Source organism: Lepisma saccharinum, chromosome 10, assembly GCF_977018435.1.
Source record: "Lepisma saccharinum chromosome 10, izLepSacc3.1, whole genome shotgun sequence".
Lineage (NCBI taxonomy): Eukaryota > Metazoa > Arthropoda > Insecta > Zygentoma > Lepismatidae > Lepisma > Lepisma saccharinum.
The window spans coordinates 32,645,107-32,652,983 of record NC_139238.1 but is presented as its reverse complement, the minus strand read 5'-3'; positions in this window follow the sequence as shown (position 1 = coordinate 32,652,983).

Sequence of the window (7,877 nt, the reverse complement as noted above, 5' to 3'; positions counted from 1 at the left end):
TAATCAATGGAGACCTGGTTCGATTCCCCGTGGACGAGTACGGCACAGAAATTCTGATTCCGCTATACTAAAATAAAAAAAAATACCCTTATTATACAGGGTGTTTCCTTAACCTTGAATCAAACTGACAGGGTGGGTGGAGTCTGACCCAAGTACCATTTATGAGACAAGAACCCCGGTCCGGAAGCACGCCATTAAAAAGTTATAAGCCAAAATTTGTTGCGTCTGCCTACGACTGTGGAATTAGACAACTGAAAGATGCGGCTTGTAGATGAAATACGGACATTCAGGGTACACTGCCTAGCAGTAACGGCTGACAATTGGGACACCCCTTGCATCGCCTCCTGGCAAGAATCCTTGCTGCCTGTGATATCGGCAGGATGACTCCGGGGAAGTTAGATCAGATGCGACAGAGATTCTTGCGACGCTGTCGTGTCTTCATCGACTCTGGAGTCGCATTTTGAGCAACTACTTTAACTTTTTCGTCGTAGAGTACTACGAAACACTGTAGTAATGCCAGTTTGATTCAAGGTCACGGAAACACCCTGTGTATAGGACTCGATTTATCTCACTCGATTTACCTGACAGTGCAGGGGCGGCTCAAGATAAAAGTTTCACCCGTGCGAGGTGGACTTTGGCGGCCTCTCCCCCGTCCTTCCATTCCCAACTTTACACCTACAATAAAAGCCGTGATCATGTTACATTTATCAATACGTTTATTGTAGGTATACATTTATTTAACGCCTATGTAATGATATAAAAATATCAGTAATCTCTAACATTAGATTACTACATGATTTTGTAATATATACAGGGTGGCTCAAAAAAAGGTGACCGAAAAGAACCGTTTTATTATGTTCGGTTACCTTTCTTAGGCCACCCTGTATGTTCAATTAATTGCCTGTCATACTTCCATTTTCTCCTTTGGGAAAAATTTACTTCTATGAGAACTTCTTTATGCGTACCTATTAATTGACTGTAAGCTTGAACTTGTTGATTCATGAAAACTAATTTTATTTTCCTTTTCATCTATTTTCTACAATTTGTTAATTTACTACATTTTCTCTACATTTTTTTTCTTATGTTTCCTCTCACTAAATCGACATTTACCCTCCAACGATTTATTCATATTCACGTATCTTGTGCTGACATCTATGTTTCGTTCTTAAAGCTCCTTTCTTCCATCCCGTGTTATTCTTTCCAATATGAAATATCTGGTATGTAGCAACTCTTTTTAGACGAAATAGTATCACGCATAATCTCAGCGCTACTCAAGCAGGACCCGGTTTGTCACCCCCCCCCCAAACAGTCACCCGGTCTTTAAACCTCACCTCTCATCATCCATAACACAAATTTTTCCCAGCACTCTTCAAAATATTTCAGCGAAGCTCAATAAATGGTCATTTTGGTGACACCCACATAATACCTAAATACGAACTTAAGCACAACAGATGGGAATTTCTGGATAAGCTCCTGGTACAGTTGTTAAGATCCCGATGTGTCAGCGTGCAAATTCACGAAGCATTTTTAAACCAATCTTCGTCCGAGAACGACGAAGGATGTTGCAATTAGCAATTTCGCGAGGAGGCCCTGAACGAAATCAGTCACTCACGCGGTGTAGAGAAAGTCTGCGTAGCATCACTGTGCGTTCAGATAGGTCGTTGCTTCGCCTAGAGGTATTTCACAAGAAGGTAAGCTTTCCAAAATATTTATCTGTGATTGAATACATCACGTTCCAGGCATGGGCACCTACACGTCAGTCACGGGGGAGTGTCACTTGCACAGTTTTAATTTTTATTATGTATTTTACTCTATCACTTTCTCTTTTCCAGTAACTAAAATTTCACCTTCCTTCTGTTTTTGTAGCCTTTTTACTTGCACGTCCAGGGAGAACGTGTTTTCCAGTCTTGCTGTTTCTTCACTCACTCTTTCATTCTTACTATTTTCCTTGCTCATTCCTCCTCATACGCATTTTGTATCACTGATTTCCTATCTCTCAGTTTGTTGCCTTCTGTATATCTCTACCTCTCTCTCTATTGTTCCTGTATTTCTCTCCCTCTCTTTGTCCTGATTCCTGTATTTCTCTCATCTTCCTCTCTTTCTATTGCTTCCTGTATTTCTGTTTTCTTCTCTCTCTCTCTCTCTCCCTCTCTTTGTCTTGATTCCACTATTTCTCTCCCTCTCTTTGTCTTGATTCCTGTATTTCTCTCACTCTCTTTGTCTTGATTCCTGTATTTCTTTCTTCTCCCCTCTCTCTCTCTATTGCTTCCTGTATTTCTGTTTTCTTCTCTCTCTCTTTCTTTATTGCTTCCTGTATTTCTCTCCCTCTCTTTGTCTTGATTCCTGTATTTCTATCTTTTCCCTCTATCTCTATTGCTTCTTGTATATCTGTTTTCTTCTCTCTCCCTCTCTATTGCTTCTTGTATTTCTCTCCCTCTCATTGTCTTGATTCCTGTATTTCTCTCTGCCCCTCTCTCCTGCTTCCTGTATTTATTTCTTCTCCCTCTTTATTGCTTTCTGTATTTCTCTCTTCCCCCCCTCTCTCTATTGCCTCCTGTATTTCTGTTTTCTTTTCTCTATTGTTTCCTATATTCCTCTCTATCCCCCTCTCTGTCCAAAATATGTGATAAAGCATCGACCAATGTACATTCTATAGAAGTGGTTCTTAACCTTCGTATCAATCCCTAAGATTATATTTTATTTTAAAAGCCTCTCTGATGCTTCATGTTGACCAGGGCATTCTGTTCGGGACCCACCTTGAAGGATATTACACTGTATGGGACCAATAAGCATGGGCGCCGGCAGAATTACTTGTAGGGGTGTGCACCCAGTGTATAATCATATTTTTGCTAATATGGAGTATTTTAAGAAACCCTCTTTTAAGCTTGCTTAAACAAATTAGGCATACTTCATACTAGAAAAGTAAATATTTAATTTAAGACTAATTTACTCTAGTCTAACATCTAACTAAACGCACATGTTGAAATTGTTTTTGTTTCTTTACTCACCTAACTACGAGTAATGTGACGGTTGGGGCTGCCTTTTGAGAAAATGACGCGCGCCATGATAAAAGAATGCCCGCCATCTTCAAATCTATTATACTAAAAATTAAATTACAGTGGTTCTGAACTGTCAACATATGAGGCTCACACCACACAAAAAATAAACTTTTTTAAAAATGGTCAAGCAACCATGTTGTATGACTTCATATGGATTGACCCTTTGTAGGTAATACTGGCAGCATGGGTTGGGTCAGCATGATTTTGAGCGGATCTTGGAACTACCCAAATTTCCATTAGGTTGACCGCACTGCTTACTGCCTATGCATGTCTGTAGAGCATCGTTTCTCAACCTATGGGGCGCGACCCACTGCTGGGTCCCGAGGGGGCGTTTGGTGGTCGCGAAGTCAGGTTCAAAAATGTATTTACTGTGTCTTAAAAACCCATTACATTTAAATTACTAAGATATATTGCATTAATAACTTGAATACAACCTGTGTTGTACTTAGTCTAAACTCTACATTTCTCTTTCGTGCGCTCTACCATTGCTACTTACCGGCATCTCTCTGATGTTTAACTCAAGGAAATCTGACGTTTTCCTTTCGGTCGCAGCAATGAGTTCTTAATTACCTGATATCAGCTGTGATTCGGGCATTAAAAGTAAATTTTAAGTTCAGACTTAACAAAGTTTTGGATATCTTTAAGAGGTGAGTATACTGAACTTTCGCATGACACATTAAAGTTGTTCGTGCCGTTCTCTACCTCATATTTGTGTGAAAAAGGTTTGCATCTCTGATTCAAGTGAAAAGCAAGTAGATACAGAAATAGACTTGATGCATACTCAGATTTACGACTTAACCCCATTGAAACCAACATACCCAAAGCTTATGCTCCATTCGTAAACATCAGCGGCAACTTTTTTATCTCAGCTCTGGTAAGTCCTACGACAATGAAACAAAATCTGTGATGTTAAGCACATTATAGGCTACAATTATATTTCTGTGTAATGTTCTAAATATTATTTCTTCATAATAAATTTTAAGGTCAAAATTGTGTATTTTAATCTATCAAAATGACATATTCGGACATTTGTTTGGGGGGTTAGGCAGTTTGTTTGACACTCGAATTTTTTTGTGCAAGTACCTGTGTACCAATAGCGTATGTCAAAATTATTTGAAGCTTGAGACTTTAATATTTCTTTTTCTACAGGGTCATAAAGATGTACTTTTTGTTAAAATTCCAAGTTCAGGGTTAAATATCTCTGGTGGGCAGTTGTTTAAAAATCTGAAATTTGTACACAATACAGTACTCCATGATAAGTAAATTCAGTAAAAATTTTGAGTTTGAGATTTATTTGGTTTAAGAGATACAAAACACGTGAAAAATTCAATATTTGGTATTAAATATGGTATGCCTATTTTAATTTTTTATTAACATTTTATGTTAAAATTTTGCAAATTGTAATTTGGAATGTTTCAATCCAGAAATGGATCTACAATAATAATAATAATACGAGGTCGTGCTGAAATGTAAAGCTTCCTATGTTTTTATTTTCCTTGTTACCTTGTAAACGCATTTTGGATTTTGAGTAACCATACATTGCACTTATAAGACTTTCCCGCTTCTCCATTGAAGGTGTCAAACTTCTATCGCCAAGGGGTGCTGAACTATTGCAAGAAAAATGGCAGCATGTAACCATGCAATGTCGGTGGAGTGCCTGTAGTAGCGTGCCGTGATCGTGTTTATAACCGCAGAAAATGTGCTACAAATTGACATTCATCTGAGACTGAGGGCATTTTATGGGGATGAATGTGTAGACATCAGTATTTTAATAACAACACTTGAAAAAAAATCTTGAAGGACTAACTAATGAAAAATTTCTTTGTAATCGAAGATCATAATACCTTTTAAGGTGTGGTAATATTATAATGGGATTGATATACAAAACTCTCGGATCCGGATCCGGATCCGGATCCGAACATCCGGATCCGTTTGGCCATCCCTAGTTCTAAACTTTCAACATATGAGGCTCACACCACACAAAAAATAAACTTTTTTTAAAAATGGTCAAGCAACCATGTTGTATGACTTCATATGGATTGACCCCAAAGAGATCTTCAAGCGAATTTCAGGACAGAATCTTCCTGAAAAAAAAAAGGTAAAGTGCTCACCTGTGCATAGCACCACGCCATGACGGCGTATAGGGGGTGTGGGGGTAACGCCCCACACTTTCTTGATCCGGTCGTGAGTGGGGGTGATGTGATCAGCATCACGCCCCTGACCGCCTTTATCCTCCAGGGTTTCCCCCAGGTACCCATGTTATTCGACATAATAGAATTTAAAAATTTATTCCCGTGAATGATACAATTCTCAAAAGATAAAAGTTGTCAGAGAAGTGATAAGCCGTCATTAAACTTTTTGTTATAAAAATAAGAGTAACAAAGGTAGTAAAATGAAAATATAAATAAATCCACTCTGGATCTCATTAACAATACAGGAAAAAGAAAAGTATTCGCAGCAGTGACACCTGTTGACTAATCTTTCATGTTCTCTTTGCCCTGGATATTAGCTACTACTTTTATTTAGGACGATGTATATGAATTAGAAAGATGTTTCACCAAGAAAATAACAATTTACCATGCGTTCGTGCACTACATTCAACCTGTAAATGTTCCCGAATTTGAAAGTTTCACTGTTAATTAATTTTAATTATTATTGTATTAGATCCATGTGACATGTAATAAAACGTAAAATTAAAATAATTTGCATTTGTAACATTTGAACATGTATATTATTGATTGTTTATTTTACAGTAAAACCTCGTTAATCCGGGATCTGATAAGCCGGACTTCGCTTAATCCGGACAGGCAAAAGGAAAAAAAAATGCAAGGTTTTAAATGTGGCTAGAAGTCAACAAGAGAACTTCCCAAAGAAATGGCAGTCAACCACTGATGAAATTCTGTTTCACGCACACTCTGTACAGTACTATATATAGTGTATTTAGGCCTATGCCCATTAAATACACCATAATAATCGTGTTTTATTACTATAAACGGAGTTTTAATGCACTTTCTACTGTTCTTTTAGGTTATTTCAGTTAATCCAGACTTTCGTTAAACCGGCCAACTTATTCCCCTAATTAGTCCGGATTAACGAGGTTTTACTGTATTTTGCTTTTGTGCCACTTTTGGCTAATCTCAACGATGTAGATAATTGGTGATATGATGATATCGATAAAGGAACATTCAGAAATACATATGGACGACAGGGGGGATTTGCCACTAGGCTATCTTAGGCGATAGCCTAGGGGGCGGAAGTCCAGGGGACCACACAAAATTGAGGCTCTGAAATTGACAAGGACCATCGACTATTATGATTCCTTAATATTGAGATAATAACAAAATAAAACATGTCAATCTCTTTTACTTGTTTATTTCATGAAAGAGGGTAAATGAAAGGGGTTTCGACGTTTAAATAACTTATTATATCATAAGCCTATTTTCAGCACTATTATAACCTGAGTCTGTATGGCAGATTGCAAAGGTAGCAGCACCATATCACGAGACTTGCTCGATTGAATCGAATTTAAACATTTGCAATTACGACAATTGAAAGTCAAGTGGAGGGATATTGACGGTTGAAATCAACATCTTTGTTTCTCAGTTCCCGCCCAGTGTGGCTACCGTAATGTAGTGTCGGTTTCCATCCTTTTGGTTCGTGTGCGGAATTAGTACACTGCAAGTGGTGCTTATATTCGACACAAAAAATACCGGGTGATCCGTTTGAGATGTCAGAAAAGTAAACCTTTATACACAAGAGGTTAAGCACAAAGGATGTAAATTTCGGGTGATTGGAGGTTTACGGACTTCAGCTGCGTGGCGGCAGCAGCATGCATGTAATACTCGAAAATTTCGCATACCATACGACATACTACGTGCGCTGTTGTGCCGTGATCACCACCTTTGGTACCATGCACATTAGCGCCGCTATGTGGCTGAGGTCAGTAAACCTCCACTCGTTCGAAACTTACATCCTTTCTGCTTATATTACAACTAGCTGCTCGGAGATACGTACATTAAGCTTTTGTGTATGAAGGTTTACTTTCCTGACATCTCAAACGGATCACCCGGTATATGTCGGAAATTCTATGAAAGTTCCTAAATTTCTTTCATTCTTCTGTTCGGAAACTGCGCCTAAAGCAAATCTGTCTCGTTCAACAGCCCCATCAGCTTCAACTCAACTCCTCTGAGATTTTTTGTGATTATTAAACCATCAAGCAGTGGAGAACGGTCATTAACCCTTCTAAGAATTCCAGAAATTCAGCGTCGGGTATCGACCTTCACAGCAAATGCTGTTGTCCTTCAAGAAATTGACTTTGAATCTCTCATTAATTAGTTGGCTATTATGAAACCCAGAACGAAACCGTTTTAGGTGAGTGTTCTCTTGTTAAATCTAAGTGTTTTGTTCGAAATTTAATGAATAATTTTTAATCAGATGTGTCTATAATTTAAAGTTTAAAGGTATTATGCACAGAGCATGTCAATAGTGGAAGTGAAGTACCATGATAGTTAATAAAAAAATTAATAATTATGTCGACATGGCCCAAAAGAAAGGATAGCCTAGGAGTCCGAAATTTATAAATCCCTGTTGGCGACGCAATATAAGTTCTTCAGACGCATCCAGGCGCCAGAACATCCATAGTCTGCAATTTAGTGCCTTCAGCTAAGATCACTCTTACACCGCACACAATAATTTCTTAAATTACTCAGTAATAAACAGGGAATGAAATTATGAGTAAATACATATTTATGTATGAATCTGAAATGGTTTATATTTTGTATTATCTTTGCGCATCATGGCATGTAGACTCAAAAAATT